Source organism: Symsagittifera roscoffensis, chromosome 3 (assembly GCF_963678635.1).
Source record: "Symsagittifera roscoffensis chromosome 3, txSymRosc1.1, whole genome shotgun sequence".
Taxonomy (NCBI): Eukaryota; Metazoa; Xenacoelomorpha; order Acoela; family Convolutidae; genus Symsagittifera; species Symsagittifera roscoffensis.
Genome location: NC_087064.1, coordinates 57,704,396 through 57,725,392, shown reverse-complemented (window position 1 = coordinate 57,725,392; position 20,997 = coordinate 57,704,396). Strand labels below are relative to the sequence as shown.

Here is a 20,997-nt window from a genome sequence, read left to right as displayed (position 1 = left end):
AGAACTTCGGTTACTCATCCTTCACTTGATCCCCCTTCTCTTAGATGACCCAGGCTAAAACAGTTAAACTTAGTAAGGCATAAAATAGTATCTAACGAACTACTCGCGTTCTAAATATACCTGGAACTTGTGGATCGATTTACTATTCTCCAACCTTTGATCACAAACTATAACCCCTAAGTAAGATTAGGTAGGTCAATCTTAGCTTAGAATTAGTCACGAGAAAGTACAAAGCATTCTTCGGAATCGATATACGCTTTTCTCTCCAAACCAAATATATGATCCAAGTTAAGCTAACCACAAAAAATTGTAAGAACTAACAGTTTAAGGCATAAAAATACTAATCCAGATTTTGCATCCATCATCCTAAACCTTATGTCAAGAGACAACTTAGGAAACAAACAAATAATCATAATACACAATTGTTAAATTAACGACGATAAATTCGAAGGAATTGGTTTAATTTTGCTATAATCTTATTTTGAAGTCTAGTTCTTTGCTTATTGGAGCAAATACGCCATTTTAATGAACAATGAAAATTACACAGTCAGTTTAAAAAGTTTCAAAAAATTCTCTCTGTCTACGTTCCTCTTATCAGTAAGGTCGGATTGATTACAAAATTACCATGAGAATTGTTGGATCACTTCAAAAATCAATCAAACCGCTTCATCAATTCTTGGGGAGAAACTCTGGTGAAAAACAATGTTTCCTACAACATATTCAAAGCAAAGATTTAAGCTATGAAAATTTCATCTTCAAAAAAAGAAAGGTATTAAAAACTCAAGCTTTTTAAAATTATGCATGAATTACTATTTGGTAGGCAATACCATAGAAAAAGGGCAAGAACTTTTCTTACGAGTTTGCTTTAAATTTTCTTAATCTTTTTGCTTTTTCTTCTGTTTTTCAAGAAGAATCAGGTACCACAAGTAACCATCGGAATTAGCCGAGTGGTATCGTTTTAAAAACGTTTTACACGTGATTCGAAGAACTGAAAATTTTTTTTGAAAAAATGTTCCAATGTTGAGATCAACCGGTTCGAAGAACCGGTTTGACGTCAAGTCTAAGTCTAGTAATGTTAAAAAAATGAATTTTACGAACAAACTGGCGTTGGAAACTTTATTTAGCAACGTCATGGCAATACGAATTTTTTTAAAAAATTTTTCTATAATTATTTATAGACTTTTTGAAGGCAACTGTTGTCCATTATGCCTTATTTAAATATTTCTGGGCGTTTATATAGTTCTCTCACCACGTCACGCACAAGAAACAAAATTACTTCAAAAAACAACAGAAAAAATGTGAAACTTTATTAAACGATATTGGCTATTTGCACCGCAACCGGCAATGCTTCTTTTTCGTTCATTTTTTTTTTTGCTTTTTTTTGCAAATTCCAGAACCACAAACAACCATCATCGAAATGGGTCGTGTGATAAATCAGATTAGAGTTCTTCTAGTCGTGCTTCGCACGACAGTAAATTTTGTAAAATAAGAACCGGTGTCAAGACAAACCGGTTTGAATTTTCGTTGTCAAACATCGAGCAATTGCAGCCAGCAGGTAACGTTCGTAAAATTGGACAATTCGACTAGAAAAACTGGCTTTTGATTATGGTAATTGATTATGGTAATACGCGTTTTTTTAATTCTCTCACAACGGCACGCACAAAAGCAAAAAAATAGTTTGAAGAAAAATGGTGTAATTCTGTATAAATTTGTACGAACGTTCTTGGCTATCGTTGTCTTCGGTTGTGTTTAATTTTTATCTTTTCTGCGCAAAGTCATGTAGCACGAATCTTTATCACATTCGGCCGGATCTTCTATAACAGGAACCTGAGGACCTTTGGTGTAGATTGCATGAATTATCTGGCTGGACGGAAAGGATCAAAACCAGTAAACAAAACGCAATAATTCAGATGATATAAATTGGTGCACAGAAATATACCAGTATTAAAATCGTAACATTGATATATTGCCAAAAGAACACATTTGAAGCGAGAAATTGCTTCGAGTACAGACTGTCAATTTGGCCTGGAGATTTTAATTGAAAATATCCAATTACATAAGTTTACAAATACCAAATTACTGCAATATTAACACAATTACGATTACTGCAAAAAAAATGAATTGTCATTGTCAACCACATGATTTTTTTCCAGTATGACCATGGATTACACCAAAAAATTTTAGCTGCCTCATCCAGCTAGTGGAGCACGCCAGGCCTTAGTTTCAAGTTTTAAATTTTGAAATTTTCAAAACAGTTTTCGTTTTTCGTCTTTTCCTTCGATCATTTTTTCTAAATGATAATTTTTTTTCACCCAACTGCCTCGGTTTGATGTAGCCCTTTGTCCCAACTGGAATAGTTCGCCTCATTATTATCCTTGTTTCCTGGGCCGTATTATAGTTGGACGCTGATCATGACTCCACCATCCACTTTTTTGTTCTAGAATTTGCTAATCCTGGCCGTGACGTTTCTGTTCCTTTTAATATCTCTGGTCAGTTTCAGTTGTCGAAGCGGCCAGTGTCTCACCCTAAAAAAAGTTCCCCAGGTCAAAAAGAAACGAATATGTTTTCCCTTCGATACTCGTTCTGGTCGCAACATTGTTTCCGCTGTTTCTGTTTCTCGTTTTTTAACCTCAATTTTCTGATTCTGTACCGTTATTGATCTGCTCCCCTGTTCACTCCCTCTTCTTGGCTGCCCGTATCAAATGAGTCATCAATCATTATAGCGAAGCTAGAGTCTGTTGTAAGGTGCTTTTGGTTGGTTGATCCATGACCTTTGGTGGGCTCTTTGTTCGTGCAATCTTTTTTAGACGGCTTTTTTTTGATCGCTTGCCATTCGTTTGATACTTTGATGTTCGCCTGCGTGGAATTTCTTGTTACACCTTTTTTCGCCTTCTTCTTTGCAATATCTGAATACTGTCGATTACGTAACTTTCCACAGAATATGTTTTGATGGCTTCTAATAACTGTTCGGGCCTTTTTAGTCGTCACCGGATTATTCTTGTTAATCGTCGCTGGGATATCATTGGTTGAGCCTTGCTTTTTGGAGGCGGTCCTTTCTTTGCGGCAAATTTTCACAAAAGAACTCGTTAGATTTTCGGTGCTAGATCGGTGTTTCGGACTTTGATATTCTCCCCGGACTACACAGTATAGTCATCAAGCTGGCGGCCCTGGCCAATTAAATTCTTGGTAGAACTGAATGTTTCACCCTCTAGGTCCTTTTGGAACCTGATCTAAACTATATTTTATGATTGGATAAATTAAATGTTTTACCAATGTAAAGTATTTAATATTAACCAATCATGATCCATCTAACTAACAACCCACTTATTTGTAAGTGCTGAAGTTACTTGTAACTTCAGCACCAGAGAGATTTGAATTTAACTTAGAATTTAGTTGGACTCTCCCGAGCACTTCAGCAGCCGCAATAAACCAGTATACCCTAGATCTATTGAGCCTAGCAGAGACTAGTTAAACAACCTGAGACTAGATAGTATAAGAGTAAGATTAGGATCGGTATTAGACTAAGAAGTTGCACGAATCTATCCGGCCGAAAATAAGATAGCGTGACGAGCAGACGGTGTACCCTATCCGAAATTACTCTATGAGTTATACACTCCAGTCTTAACTCATCTGGTGCGACCATAAGTCTCGAACAAGACCTTACTAGATTAGAATTAACCAAAATAGATTAGAAATTAGACAAAAACATTTACAAAATGTTATACGACAATAATTTAATTGAAATGTCTCTCCGACTCAATAGATCAGAGCCAATATTCCGAACCATAACAGAACTACCCGGAATTGGAAGAAGACCTCGAACCAAAGACGACATACGACAAAGTAGAAACTTGCCGTATAGTTATATGATAGTTCGGCAAAAGCCAGAACAAACTTTTATATTTCGAATACTACTTGCAATGAATTTAGATTTCCATTTGCAAACATAAAACCTTGAAGTTACTCTTCAAAATCATTTCAGGCGCTAAACAAAATTATTAATATACAATAACGATTGATAAAAAGATCTAAGATCGTTTTCCTAAAATTCTGCAGTAATATACAAAACATGTTTGAAAAATATTTATTGGAAAATAAAAATAAAAATTAGTAGCATGACAATAAATGGTTAATAATCATAAATCATCCTGTTGTTCCAGCTCCATCACCTAAAACATAACAGCAATCATAAACTCACTAATATCATCAAAACACTAAAACTTTCCTTTACACACATTTAAAATTTTATTAAAACTTAAATTCACTTAATTTTAAAACCAGATCATCAAGGCTTATCCTTGGATCTTAAATCATTTTCTACTTAATTAAATTTTAAATTTGATCATCAAGGCTTATCCTTGGATCAAACAGAACAACTTGGTTCTCCCCCACCCACTTAATTAGTGTCTAACGACCTCAAACGTCGATTCACTACCCAACCCTTTCTAAAGACCCAAGACTAATAGAAATTTTTAAACAAAACTAATCATTCAAATTAGGATAAATAGTGAAGAACTTCGGTTATTCATCCTTCACTTGACCCCCCCTCTTACCAGACCCAGGATAAATCTTAGACTTAGTAAGTTTAAAATAGTATCTAACGAACTACTCGCGTTCTAATTATACCTGAACCTTGTGGATCGATTTACTATTCTCCAACCCTTGAACACAATCACTACCCCTAAGTAAGATTAAGTAAGTTAACACCTTAGCTTATACTAGTCACGAGAAAGTAAAAATCATTCTTCGGAATCGATATACTTTTCTCTCCAACCCTGAACAAATAGACCCAGGTTAAGCTAACCAAAAAATCGTAAGAACTAACAGTTTAGGAAAATAGAAATCATTTAACAACCTTTGCATCCGTCATTCTAAACCTTATGTCATTTAAAAACCTAGGAAATAAACAAACAATCGTTTTACACAATTGTGAAATAAATAACAAAAAATACGACCTTGTAATCACACCTCATACACAAACAGTTGGATACATTCGCAAAAAACGACAAACACTAAAGAGGAAAATAATAACTAAACAAAGACAAATAACACGAAAAAGATTTTCAAAAAATCGAAACGCATTTTCAGAATCAGAAACCAACAGTTTAGACGAACTTTACAAACTAAAAGAATCAATAGATAAAAATTGCCCACTTCACGATCAACTATATTTTTCTGACTCAGAAACAACTTCAAATTCATCAAAAAGAGGAAAAAGAAGAATAAAAAAGCAGTATAAACACAAACCAGTACATTTATACAATTGGAATCAACCAATTCGACACATTAATAATTACATATTAACAGTCATCGAACGAAAAAATGAGCTCAACGCACACCCCAGGTGACGAAACCCCAGATGATGATGAAATCTTTCCTTTTATAGTAGATGCAGATACTGATAGAGGACAACACATATTTTGTCAAAATTTACTCGTAAATTTATTTGAACCCGGAATCAGTCCATGTAAAACAGAGTTCCCCGATGTAAAAATCAAAAGACAAATCATAGATCACTATCTAAAAGATATATGCAACATAACACAACAGTATGGAATCTACTCTATAGAATTCACTTCCCCAAACCATAATAATAGAACATATACTATTCAAACAGACGATCTTGATTTAGAATTTTCAAAAGTTTTTTCAGAATATATAAAAAGCATCCAATACCATAACTCACAAAGAGCAAACTCCATTTTCACCAATGAAGTTTTCGCAATAATATATAGTTATATTTCGATATTAGAAAACGAAATCCCATTAACAAATGTCTCACCGACAGAAACATCTAAACATTTAAGAGTACGACATGAAATCACACTACTCTCTAGTTATTTAAACATCATTAAAGAAAATTTCACGAAAGACGACGTTTCACAACATACCAAACACGATTTACAAAAAATTTTGGCATGGTTCATAATAGATTATTTCACACACAATATTGATTTAATTGCACAAGCAAGAAAAAATTTTAGACCCCAAAATTCGAACGATGATACCGCTATCACAGAACAATCAGATTATGTTTGGGACCCCGAATGGTCTCATCCCGCATTTATAAGCTTCCCACAATCAATCTCAAGTCAAGCAATAAGTACGATATCTTACATAAGAGATTATGTAAAAATAATACCATTCACCATTGATGCAACACCATTAAACTATCATACATTTTTGCCCGATACACAAAATAATAGTTTAAACTCTACAGTCATACACAATGAAAACCTCAATGGAACTAGGAATCTTACTCAACAAGATATCCAGACACCATCACACTTCATAAATGAAGAAATTGTACACACAACAACTACACAACAAAGTATTTCACCAATACGCCCAAATTTAACAACACCAAGAAATACAAATCCTTCACAAACACAGGTAACCTTACAATCAACCGTTAAACCTTCGGTTGCCCCTAAATATTCACATATGGATTACCAAACATACAGACCCATGACAATACCATCAAAAACACGCAAAACATTCACTAGAAACAACTTTACAGACCATAATTATAATTATACACATCCATCAAAAACATATAATCAACCACAAAGAAATTTTAACCAATATACAAGATCTCGAAATTGGGATAACCCAATGACCCAACCTAATTCAATAAATTTCCAAACAAATCCTCCACAGGATCACAGTGAAAATTACCCATTTTTTCAACAAAATAAAAATAAAAAACAGACATCTTATCAAATGGATTATTTATCCTCAGATGATGATTTCTTACAACCAGATATATTTGCACAAAATACTCAAGAATATCGTAGACAAGGAATACAGAAAACATGTACAAACCATAGAAATTTTTCTCCACAAACAATAGATGCACAACATCAACAACCAATTCAACAACAAAATCCAATTAATACACAATCTTTTCAACCAATTCAACAACAAAATCCAATGACTGCACACTCGTATCAACCATCACAAATGCAAAATGAAATACCACTCCCATATTATCTCCAACAACATGAAATAACAAGAAACCAACTTTCAAATTTTTCTCAAATGCCAAATGCAGCAGAATCATTACAAATGACAATGAATCCATACCTTATGGGTGGATCATCAATAACATCAAACAAACCCTTAATGGTTTTCACAGGAACAGACCCTGAATACTCTGTAGAAGATTATTTAAATGCAGTAACAGCAAATTTGATTTTAAATATAGGACCTGAACCAATTAATACGCCACTACGTCAAAACTGGATACATCGACGCACAGCGTTAATACAAACAACCTTAGATGGCGCAGCCCAAAAATGGTTTTCAGTACTACCTCTAGAAATAAAATCAAACTGGAAAAGATTTACACAAGAATTTTCAAAAATGTTTGACTCCGAAAGAAACAAACAACAACAAAGAGTTTTATGTAATGAAATTCGCAGATTACCAAACGAAACCATCAAGCAAATAGCAGTACGAATCGAAACACTAGTTCGAAAAGCATATTCATTAAATACACATGACTATAAAAACACAAAGATGACAGAAATCTTAATGATGACCTTAACACCACAATTAAGGAAAATAGCAATAAAAAAGAGAGCATCTCATCCTTCTTCAATTCGAGAACCCGATTTAGATTTTCGAAAACTAGTAGACAAATTAGAACAAGCAGAAATCACGATGAAACTAGAAGAAACGGAAAATCTGAAATTACAATACGTTAACAGAATTGAAACGACTCCCACTAATATTAATAATATACAGGAATCAGAAACAGACCTCGTTGAAAAAATCACTGAAATACTCAATATTTACGAAAAGAACCCGAACTTTAAAGGCAAACCATCTTTCAAAAAATGGTGTAATTATTGCCGACGATACGGACATAGTATTTCCGAATGTAGACAAAAACAGCAAGATAGTCAAAATAAACCTCAAAAATACAAAGAACCAAATAAATCATTCTATCAATACATGAAAAAAGATCAAAATCTACCGAACAAAACAGTTTACAGCAACAACAGTTCAGGAAAACCACTCCCGAACAATACAAATTATACAAGAAATCAATCACCATATAACTCAAGTTATAGAGGAAGATCACCAGAACGAAGAAACACGAATAATTCATCACAAAATCACTACAATAGACCAAATAGTCGAAATAAATACTCCAGATCAAATTCAAATACACAACGATTTGTTTCTAGATCTAATTCCCAATCAAGAAATAACTACTATCCAAACAACCAATCACGAAATTCATCATACAATAGGAATAGAAACTACTCCTATAATCGAAATAGAAGTTATTCAAACAACCGAAACCAGAATTACCCGAACAATCAATCAAGGAATAACTCATATAATAGATCGAACTATAACAGACCAAACAATAATTACCAAAACAGATCGCGAAATAATTCACAAAATCGACACCCAAGTTATAATAATCGTTATAGAAATTATTCCCAATCACCACACCGGAATAATAATAACTATAATAATTCTAATAATCGCCACAGAAGTAGTACACCTAAACATCAAAGACAAATCAATCAAGTACAATCTAACCCAGAAACAACATCAGACCCTCCAGGTATTGATGACACAGTAACTGATACGTTACAACTCAATCAAATAAACTGTACATCATCAGATTCAGAAAGTGATACTGAAAACACTCTTTCTATCAATATGATAAAAGTCGAAAATGACTATGAATCTGTCATATATGAACAACCCTTTTCATCACACATATATGAAAATCAATCAGAATTTCTTCAAAATTATTACACTACACCCATAAATTCCACACCAACAACGCAAGAAACAAATGCAAAAAATACTACAGAACAACCCAATCAAAATGTCAAAACAAAATGCTTGAATACAAACCACATCTACCAAAATATACAAAAAGAACAACCCAAAGAAAAAATCTGGACAATACCATTTCTCTTAGAAAGCCCAAGAAACAAAGAATTTCAACCACCAGACCTTGAAATAGATTTTTTAATTGATTCAGGAGCAGAATCAAACATAATAAACATTCCCACATGGAATGAAATAAAAGCTTTACACCCAAAGCTAACACCTCTTGAAACCTCCAGTAAGCTAGCAACAGCACAAGGATCAACATTGATAAACTACGGAAAAATCCAATTATTTCTCCTCCCTACCAGAACAATGGAGCAAAGTAAAATTCTAAATAAGCCATTTAAACAAATATTCCATATCACTGATATTAAATATAATATCATTGGAATACCATTTATTTCGAAGTATATACCAACAATTAACATCCTAAATAGTAAAATATTAATCAAAGATAAATATACAAAAACAAAAGAAACATCCTTAACATTTTTTCAAAGATTAAATAAACAACCACCATTCTTTTCAAAATTCTATCCGATATTTAACCAACAAAGAAAACACCTGAAACCACTATCAGGAAACATCTATAATTTTTCAATCAAACAAGTTCACCAATATGATAAAGAACAAAACAAACAAAAATTTTATATGTCAGATTTTGAATTCAAACCTATTCATAAATTTTTCAAAATCACAATCTCTTCAATAAAATATTTGAAAAATTCGAATTCAGATATTATTTCCTTACATGTTTATAACAACACACCTTACCAAGTAACATTACCTTTAGGACTTTTAGGATATTGTGAAACCAACGCTACAATATCACCAATACACGAAAAAGCCTATCGCGTAAATAATATACTCCAATTACTAGATATTTGCCAATCTACAATTCTTAATGAAGAATTATCTATAAATAATATAATAAGTAACGAAAACAGAAATACGGATTATTTCACAAAAACTCCATATTTCAAACCTACATTCAACATAAGTAACTACACAGAGGACCAACAGAAATTTTTAACAATGTTTAATTTCCAACATTCACAAATAACACAAGTCGAATTCGAAAAGTTAGCCAAACAGCTAATTGAATATTCATCAGTCTATGCAACATCAAAATTCGATGTTGGAAAAATCAGTTCATCACTACATCTCCCATTAAAACCAGACGCAGTTTTCAAAAAACAGAGAGCAAGTAAAGTACCAATTCACTTACATGATAAAGTAAACAGATTACTCGATATTTTAGAACAGTACAATATTATATCACCAGTTAATAAAGAAGAACAACCAAAAGGCAACACATTCATCAACCCCGTTATCATTCTAGCTAAAGGAGAATCATTAAAAATCGTTCTCGACGCTAGATACCTCAATTCACTCATAGATGAATCAAAATGCAATTGGCCCATCGAACCAATACAAGTTATTTTAACAAAAATAAATGGCAAATACTTCACAACCGCCGATATGAATAGTGCATACAATCAAATGCCACTAGATGAACAATCACGACGTTTAACACAATTTGTTATCGGAAACCAACAATATGAATTTAACCGCTTATTCTATGGAATATCCATAGGACCAGCAGCATTTTCAGCTTTTATGAGCAAAATTTTTAGACCACTAATACTCAAGAAAAACGCAATCACCTATCTAGACGATGTTTTTATGCAATCACAAACAAAAGACGAAATGTTCAAAGTTTTAGAAAAATATCACCAAATACTTCAGAACGAAAATCTGAAGGCCGCCCCCGATAAATCACACTTCTTTTTGACAAGAGTTAAATTCTTAGGACATAATATAGAAAGAAAAACAATCACTCCATTGAAATCACGCATTGACGCTATTCAAAAACTTCAACCACCAACAAATAAAAAGAAAATCCAAGAATTTCTTGGAATGTTAAACTTTTTAAGTAAATATGTTTATAAAATGCAATTATATCTACGACCATTTTACAACATCCTTAGACAACAAAATAATTTTGAATGGAATACAGAACATCAAGCACGATTCGAAGAAATAAAGAAACTTTTAACTGAACAAATTTCAAACACAATTCCAGACCCTGATCAACCATTTTATGCAATGTGCGATGCTTCGAACTTTGGCATCGGTGCAGCACTATTACAATCACATAATGGTACAAATAAAATGAACCTCATATCAGCAAATTCTCGATTATTCACTCAAGCAGAGCTACGACTCTCAACTCTAATGAGAGAATGTACAGCCATAATATATACACTGACAGAATATGAATTTCTGATACTTGGATCAAAACATCCAACAGTTCTATTCACAGACCATAAACCAATCATCTTTCTCTTTACACAAAAATCTAACCCAAACCACCGAGTTTACAGATTTCAACTAATTCTAATGAAATTTCCAAACTTACATATAGTTTGGACTGCAGGAAAAAATCTTGCATTACCAGACACCTTAAGTCGAAATACACCACCTGAATTACTTACACGAAAAACAACAGTTGAAATACCCAAAAACATAATATTCTACCTTGCAGAAAACGAAACATCACCCCGATTAGAATGCAAATATGCAGTTAAAACTGATATTGAACAATCACAAATAAATAATTTACAACATTTCCCACTTTATTTAGATTGTCAAAATAATCATTATGAAGTTGATTTACTTGGAACATCAACTTTCAAACCAATCCCATATTCTCAATGGATAAAAAATAACACCCAACAAAAACGAACAAAACAACACCCGCCTAAGAAAGACCATTTTCCACTAATTGAAAAAGAAGATTTAACTGATAAAATAAATTTATCAGGACCACAAACAAATGATTCAAAATACACAATAAATCAAGTTTTTGACCTTCACGACCCCCTTGATACAATACCCTTATCTAAATTCGAAATTGAAAACATTTTTCTCCCTCCAACAGAAACAATTACAATTTCAACACTAAAACAATACCAGAATCTTGACCCAATAATTCGACAACTAAAATCATGGCACAAATATAAAACTAAACCTAACAAAGCAGATTCAACCATACTAGGCAACAAGACACTCCTCCGATATTTTCGCAAATTTAATTACACAACAATTAATGAAACTACAGACCTTTTAGAATACAACTTAAACGAATCCATAGTCCCCTGTCTTCCTTTAAGTATGATTCTCATCGCTTTTAATATTTCACATACACAAAATATTAAAGGACACTCTGGATCAGAAAAAACATATTCAAATTTTATACAAAATTTTTACTTCCCAAATGCACCAATCTGGATAAAAGTACTATGCAATGATTGTATAATATGTCAGCTAAATAAACCTTACCCAAATCAAAAACAAATAGCACAAAAACAAGATTTTAAAGGACAAAGTTTGTACTTTAATCATCGTATCTCATTTGATACTAAAGGACCAATTTCACCCTCATCAGAAGGAAACTCCTACATTATGGTAATTGTTGACGCATTTACACATTATGTAGCACTTAACCCAGTACCACATTGTAACGCTTATTACGCTTACACAACACTCTATGAACACTGGATAGCAAAATTCGGACTACCAGAAATTTTAGTTACAGACAATGGTACAGAATTCATAAATAATGAAATAATAACACTATGTCATTTATACAACATTAAACACAAACCACGTACATCTCATGCACCTTGGACAAACGGCTTAGTCGAAGGTATGAACCGTTCACTACAAGAATATCTTAGATGTATCATCAACGGAAATGATACAAAATATACCGAATGGTCAGCAGATGTAAAATTATTTCCCTTAGCATATAACTCACAAATTACGACAACACTAGGAATGTCACCATACGAAATGGTTTTTAACCAAAAGCCACGCAAACCAATAATGTTTACAGCAAATTCCCATAAAAACGCACAAGGTTATTGTAAACCAAATAAAGATTCAATTTGTTATAACCTACCTTTACATAAACACGATGAAGATCATTTTCATCACCCACAAATTCTTAAATTAGCCTCCGGTACACACACCGAATGGATTTTAAATAGAGATAAGAAACACAATGAAATTTACCAAAAAATAACGAAAAAGTTATTACAAAGACAAAACATAAATGAACAAATCAATTCACGTTTTACACCAGCTTCCGATTTAAAAATTGGAACATTTGTTTTAATACCTAATTTTAATACTCAAAAAGGAATTTCTAAAAAATTACAACCCCTTCGAAAAGGACCATACCAAATAATTGCAAAACCCACTGATGTCACATATAAAATTACCGACTCAAACAAAAAAGAAATCGTTCAACATCGAAACAACCTATTACCTTATTACCCAAAAGAATACGCACTCCGCGAATTAACCCAATTATATTCTTTCACAGGATTAAAAATCATTCAAAATGAACCACATCTGAAAAACACAGAACAAAATGATAACCCCACCGAAAATCAAAACACAAAACCAACCGCCACCAAAAACAATACACAAAACCATAAAGAATCTCCAAAACAAAGAAAAAATAGAAAAATGACAGAACAAATAATACCCCAAGAAGAAATAGACAAATCTGAACATAGAAAAACAACAAGACTCCGAAATCAACCACGTAAAAACTACAAAATGTTCATCCCCCAATCTAAAATATTAAAGAAAGTAGAATTTAAAAAGTAATTTTAAGATTTTATACTTCACAATCTTGAAACCTCCGTAACATTTTTCATTTCAATTTTTCAAAATAACATGCTCACAAGTACGCAATAATTCTAGTTCAAAATAGACCAATAGGATTCATCCAATCCGCCACTTTCTCTAACTCAAACTAAGATCAATTAGACGAATAATCTAGAACTCCAGGCACATCTCTAACTATAACTTTACAACCTCCAGGTCAAAAATAAGCAAATCACTCCAACTTGACAGCTAAAATAAATATCACCATAATACCGTACCCCTCCGTTATCTAATAACCCAAAGATCAACAATATTTCCCCAACTCAGACCACGAATACCCCCAAAACAAATTTGATAACTTAGCCTAAAGTAACAAAATGAAGATTTTAATTAGCCTAAAGTATAAAAATCTCACCATACCCCGGATCATTTGACAAACAAAAATAAAGAAAAAGACGACCTCCCAGTCACCATGAAAATTGCCCCCAACAATTTTTTACAAAACTCAACCCACTTGTCAAAAAACTAATAAATAATTCGACCACACTAGAAAATCGCCTCAAACAGCAAAAAATATTCGACCAAGAGATCATTTCTTAAATGCTCTTCTCTCAAACAGTTGCTCAAATACTTATAAATTTTAAACATTTTTTTTCAATACTTGAAGCCTTTATAATATTTCTTTTTGATATACTTGAATATTTTCTAATAATCCTAATCATTTTTTGTAACATTTTTTTAATTTTCTACACTATACTCGAACTATTCCTAAAACTTTCCAAAACCCTTGAATATATCCACAGGTACGATTTTAACAACTTGTCTAAATGATACGAACAATTTTCAGTAGAACTGATATTTTTTTATTGTTTGTAATTTTCATAGCATTCTTATCATCCCTCATTTTGACAATATGTAAATGTATAAAGAAAGCAATCCTCACATTTGCCCTAGCAACAATCCTTCTAATTCTTTTTTTGGAAGAATATTATAATAAACACAAAATTTCTCACTAAAGTAATAATTCAAAAAACTATCAAAAATTGCTACCCAACAGTCACAGAATCAGTCTTCACCGACATCATCCCAAGATAACCAAACACCACCTTCAACTACTCAAAATCCTCAAACATCTACACGAATTTCTTTTCAAGACAATCCATACACTTTTGAAGAACGACATGCTCGTTTATCAGAACCACTAGAACCAGTTCAACGACAAGCACCTTTAAGCGAACCAACATATAACCTATATCCAACACTACCACAAGAACTAAGTAGAATAAAAAATTCTAGTCAAAACCAAAATACAGTCGAAATAAATAGACAAATTATACATCCTCGACGAAACAGAAATTTTCAAACTCCCCGAGTTCATTTTGATATACCTCAATCCCCATCACAAAACACTCCAGAAAACCCCATTGGTATATTACCAGAAACCCCTACGCTTCTTTCACAACGTAGCACCTCAAGCCTACCATCAGATTACTTAGGTTCAACACCAACATCTGAGCAAATACGTGAAAATCCCTTTAACCCCCCAAACCAGGCATCACGATTTCCATATTGGACTACACATTCATTTACACAAGGTGAACCAAATTTAGTCAATGACCCCATAGATATTTCTACGGATACAACAACATCCTCATCACTACCAGAAACATTATCACTACCATCAACACCATCAATAAGCCAGTTTTCACCACCACCCTTTAACTTAAATTTTCCAAATAATCTCGACGCCAGATATCGAGAACAATCATCAATAAATATTCCTTTAAGATTAGATTGGAATACATTCACAGCACCTCCACCATTATTTGGACAACATCAAGAAAGTAACCGCCTTCATAACTGGGCACTTAATAGATTACAATATCGCCAAGATATTCACAACGATATCCGTGATCACAATATTCAAATACTCCAACAAAACAGTTTACAATTAAAGTTTGAAATCACAGTTAAGTTAAATAACATTACCCAACATCCCTACCCATTAAATCCACCTAACATAACAGCTCAATCACTACCACCACCGTTTATAACTACTGAAGTAATATATAAATACGACAGATATACCAAAAACACAATTGGTTACATTACATTTTATAACCCATACTCAGGATTATCATACACATGTATATTCTAAAATTATTAATTTTTCTCCAACTCCTTTTTCTAGTAATCTCAAATCAAAACATAAACCCTTCCCCTCGTACAGGACCACAAGATTTATTAGTAACACATTACGATTGTGAAGAAAATGAACAAAAAACACTACATAAATATGCAATAAATCAAGTATCACAATGTGAAACAGAACCACAAGCTATAGAAACCACAGATGTAATAGCAACACTCTATTCAAAAGCCCGAGCAACAACAGTTACAGGTTATAAATTCACAGCGACATTTTCCGAAAAGAAAGTACATTGTTCACAAGTCTCCAACGGCAACAAAAACCGACTTGACCATGAATCATTCTATCAAAGTAATATAGAACGTCTTTTACATCTCAATCCCGACGATTGTAAAAATGAATTACTTAGACTAAACATCACACAAAATAAAAACTCCCAAAGAAAATTAGTTAATTTTCAAGTTTTTTCAGACTCTGTACATCAATCACAACTTGAAAGACACCAAGGACATATAAAACTAGACGAAAAATACCCGTATAACGGCGCACACGGACGATTAACCTATGACCTACATGATAAACATTGGATACCACACATTGGTATAAATAACCCATCAAACTGCAAAGCAGACACGAAAAATAAAGGATACCAAGAAATAATGTTTTTCGATTGGAAAATACAACTCGAAAAAATACAACTCACACGAGATTTATCTGATAATACAATGATCTATCAAGGAATCCGACTACCTTGTAAAAATGATCAAGGATATTGCGACCCTACAACAAGAACACAAGCAACAATTGTTTGGTTCCCCGAAGATACATGTACAACATTTCAAGTAGCAAAAATACACGCTCGTATGATAAAATTTCACGAAAAATATTTCATACAATCAATTCCTTATGAACAAGTCCATCCATCACGAAAACTAAGTTCTAATTTTAGAAACATTGACAATATAGAAAATAAATTGACACGTTTTCAAATATATCAAGAAACAGAACTTGCATGTAAATACAGGAATCCACTTCACAGAACACAATACTCTGAAATATTAGTTGAATACGAAAAAGGATTCGACATGACCACTGGAAAAGTAAAAATCGACCCATATGCCACAGGTCATCCTCTAAACGAAGGAACATCCTATATACCAGTTAATTTTGAAAAAAGCAACGGACAACCTGGTGGACATCTAAAACCTTATGACACCAGAAGCACACGCTTACAAGAATTATCACTAATGAATACTACATATTTCGGTAATATCCACTATGATATTCATTTAGATATGAAACTAGATTATACAATTAGCCGAATTTTTCAAGAAATGTCACTCTCCGAATTAGAAACACTACACCAACTATGCGAATTAGAACGAACACAAATATTACAATCACTTGCACTAGCAGTATTAAAAATACCCTATGCAGGATACTTATTATCAGGAAATAGATCAAATTTTTTAGACTACGAAGGAAACATCTTATGGTTTTATACTTGTACCAAAAAAGTATCACCACTATACGTTTTTGAAGATAAACGATGTTATAAAAGAATCCCTATCTTTTATAAGAATAAAGTACATTTCGTGGATACACTTTCACGAAGAACCTATTTCTGGGATACCGCAGTCCCATGTGGATCAGAAAATAGCCACAATGTAGTACAACTAAACCCTGATGAAAATAAATATTATCTTCTCACTCCATATCCCACATTAATGCAATCACTCAAAAAATTTTCACCAGAAAGCATTCGCGCTATCGCTCGAAACCCAAATATAGACTTACAATCAATAGGAATCTATTCAAAATCAGATATTCAACATCACATTAGAACACAACAATTCCAAGAATTATTAACACAAATGGACACTATACAAAGACAATCAATTGACCAAAATCTACGCAAACTTGCAGAAACCGCAGGTTTTGCCGATATCTACACACAAGACTATAGCGGATATTTTAAAGACATTAAAGATTATATATATCTAAACGGCGAAAAATACCGTCCCCAAGATATATCACCAATCAACATTTTTAGCTTTGTTACACTCAAGAATGAAATCCTTGATTTTCTAGGATGGCCCTACTACATCTTAGAAAAATTGACTATTTTATACGCAATGTTTAACTTTATTGGATTTCTTTTCTCACTCTTAAAAGGAATCTACAATACATGTGCTATACACACACAAGTAAACAGACAAGCAAGCGTAGCACGCATACTCTTTGCAGGATTTTTTGGAATTTTTTCCACATCTATAAACAAAATTCTTTTAGACGCACAAATAAAAGAATATAACACAAAAATAACAACACGACAAAATACATACGATGAAGAACATAACAATGTAGACATAACGCCAACGGCACCACAATTACCACCCCTACCAAATAACCATCCACTATCCCTAGTCCCACGAAATTTTCGACATTTAGCAATCACACATAATCCAAATTTTCGACTCACCACATCACAAAGTCCCATCCAACATATAATGACACACCAGTCACAAGATGATAATACTTATGAACAAATTATTGAACAGCCCCATACCACCGCTTTTCAATCTCAAAATAATAATTTTTTTAGCCCACGATGAGCCGCCAACTTGGATCACTACACCGATCAAATTCCCATCCAACCAATCTTACCTCTCAAATCCCAATCATACCACTTTTTGCTTTTCCGCCACCCGATTTTCCATCTAGCAATGTAACATCAGGCATGAATTCCGACACTAACTCACATATTTCAGTTTTATACTCCATCTCACAGCTAAATAACCCGAATATTGAAACCCCCGATGAATTTGCCGACTCAGAACCATCCCCATCCAATAATTTTCATAACCCTTCTAATTTTTCTCAACCTCCTTTTCAACCCATATTGTCCAATAACCCTGACCCAATCACTCCCACACCCTCTTATGCTTCCCAAGTTACCCCAACCTATTCCTCATACCATTCTGACCAATCATCTCATTCTCCAGACACCCCCCGAATCTCCCCAGAGCTAGATAATTTTATTACCCTCCAACAACAACCCTACCACCTTAACACCCCGACCATAAACCAAATCTCCTCCACTACAAATTCATCCAATCCCCCTACACCCTCTTCAAATTATACTGAATCATTAACACCATCATCCACATCCACTATATCTTCACTAAACACTAATAGAGCTTACCGCACTTTTAAAAGAAAATTCCCCAACCATCCTTTCCCAGCAAAACCAGGAACAGCCCGTGAATACATCAACCACCCCCAGCATACTAACACTAAAGAATTTTTAGCTATCACTTTACCCTCGTTTCCACAATACACCTTAAACACCCCTCACGACGCTAACGAAACACGCAACTTTGTAGATGAATACGTTTTAATGCCCACTCTCTCTTGGACCTCATACTATCATTTCACTAACCCTCTTTGCTTACCTTTATCCAACACTTCCATCGATATAGAACGAAACAAAGACATGCTATATCAACTAACTACACCACTAACCGCTAGACAGTTTACTTACGTTGGATATAAAAAATCACTAAAAATACACACTGCACCTAGAGCTAATGAATATACACTAGAATACTACGATCACAACATCATCAGAGCTAACCAAGATCAATTCTTAGACGACGATCGCTTCGCTAATCCACAAATCACCGAGAAATTTTTCATCAAGACACCATATGTATTTACACTAAACATCTTCGACCGAAAGTTTGATCACATTATTTCAGAAGCACTAACAAACACACAAGCATACGAAAGTTTTAAAGAACGCTTCCAAATCTTTTCACTAACCTTTCATTTCCTTGCACCACACGAAAGAGATTTGCACTGCTCACATGATATTATGTTGCGCACTAAACAAACACATACATACAGTTACTATCGTTTCATCCAAAATCACTTTGACCTCCACACACCCTCTAGACAACCACACCATCGTTTTCAAACATCAATTCAAAATACACTTCACCGTATTTCCTAAATTTCACATATTGTATTAAAGACACTAACCTCCATGGTATTCTTCGTAATTATGACCCCATAACCCAATTGTACATTTTCTGCCCCATCACCAAGACCTTCAACGCCGAAGAATCCCGACCCTTCCTTATCCCGCACGAGTTTGTACAACCTATAGAAATCCCAATTTTAGAATTCATCCACAACACTAAATTCAATCACAAATTATATAATCTAATCCAAAACACACCTTATGAGTTTGCAGTAGGCACTGAAGAACTAACCACTATTAAGGCACTTCAATTGCTTTGGCCACTGCTTCAGACTAAAAATATCATCCGCATCTTAGCTAAACTACTAACAACTTCAGAACTAATTCACGACATCTTCCCCCACGGTTTTTTCCCCGACGACTAACAGGTAAGTATGAATTAAATAAATATTACTAACTAATTAAAATATTAAAAAACTCACCATACTTTATCTATGTTTTCTTTAGATTTTTAGCCTTCATCCGACAATCACCTACAAAAACCACAAAAGACAAATAAAAATCGCAAATTTCATTAAACAGATTTTAAAATTCTATTAATCTCTTACACTTATAAATTTCTAAATTTAATATCAATGCAGTAAATTCATCTATAATATTTTCCCCCAAAGCAGTAAATCTAATTATGATGAAAATTTGTATCTTAATATTCCCCCATGACTAGCAGTAAATTTCTAAATTCTATGTAGTAAATTAAATAAATGCAAATGCAGTACTAACCTTTTGATATTTTCATTCATTCGCACAGAAATTCTATCCACACTCGCACAGCTCGCCCACGAAGAATTGTTTAAAATAATGAATTTCAGTTTCAAGTTTTCACACTCAACAACTCTAACATATAATAACATGTTTCAAACTTTCCTTTAACCCGGTTGGAAAGGAATCATATACTAAACAAAACTAACCAACGCAGCTTACTAAATACCACAAATCATAGAATAACAGCATGACTAAGAAAAGGAAACCAACGGTACCCAAACCGGATTAACCCAGTTTAAAACTGGATAATTTATTCTTTTGAGGACTATTATAAAGTCTAAGAAAGAAATAATAAAACACAAAAAAGTCGAAAGACAAACCCATACCACAAACAATTTGCTTTTTGAAAAAAGGACACAACCAACAAAACATAAGAAAGACCACAACAAACCCAACATAAAACGTTGTCACATAACAGGACCCCTCACAAAAACCGCATGAAATCATACTCCCACTCCTGGTCTAACCCACCAGGAAGGACGTCCTGAGCATGCTC

The 20,997-nt window shown here is 33.4% G+C and overlaps 1 protein-coding gene across 1 annotated transcript in view; it reads right to left on the bottom strand.

Annotated features, from left to right (window-relative positions):
* Nucleotides 1-20,997, bottom strand: part of LOC134842983 (protein phosphatase 1 regulatory subunit 21-like) — a 435,837-nt gene that overhangs the window by 143,383 nt on the left and 271,457 nt on the right. The gene's annotated exons all lie outside the window — the stretch shown is intronic.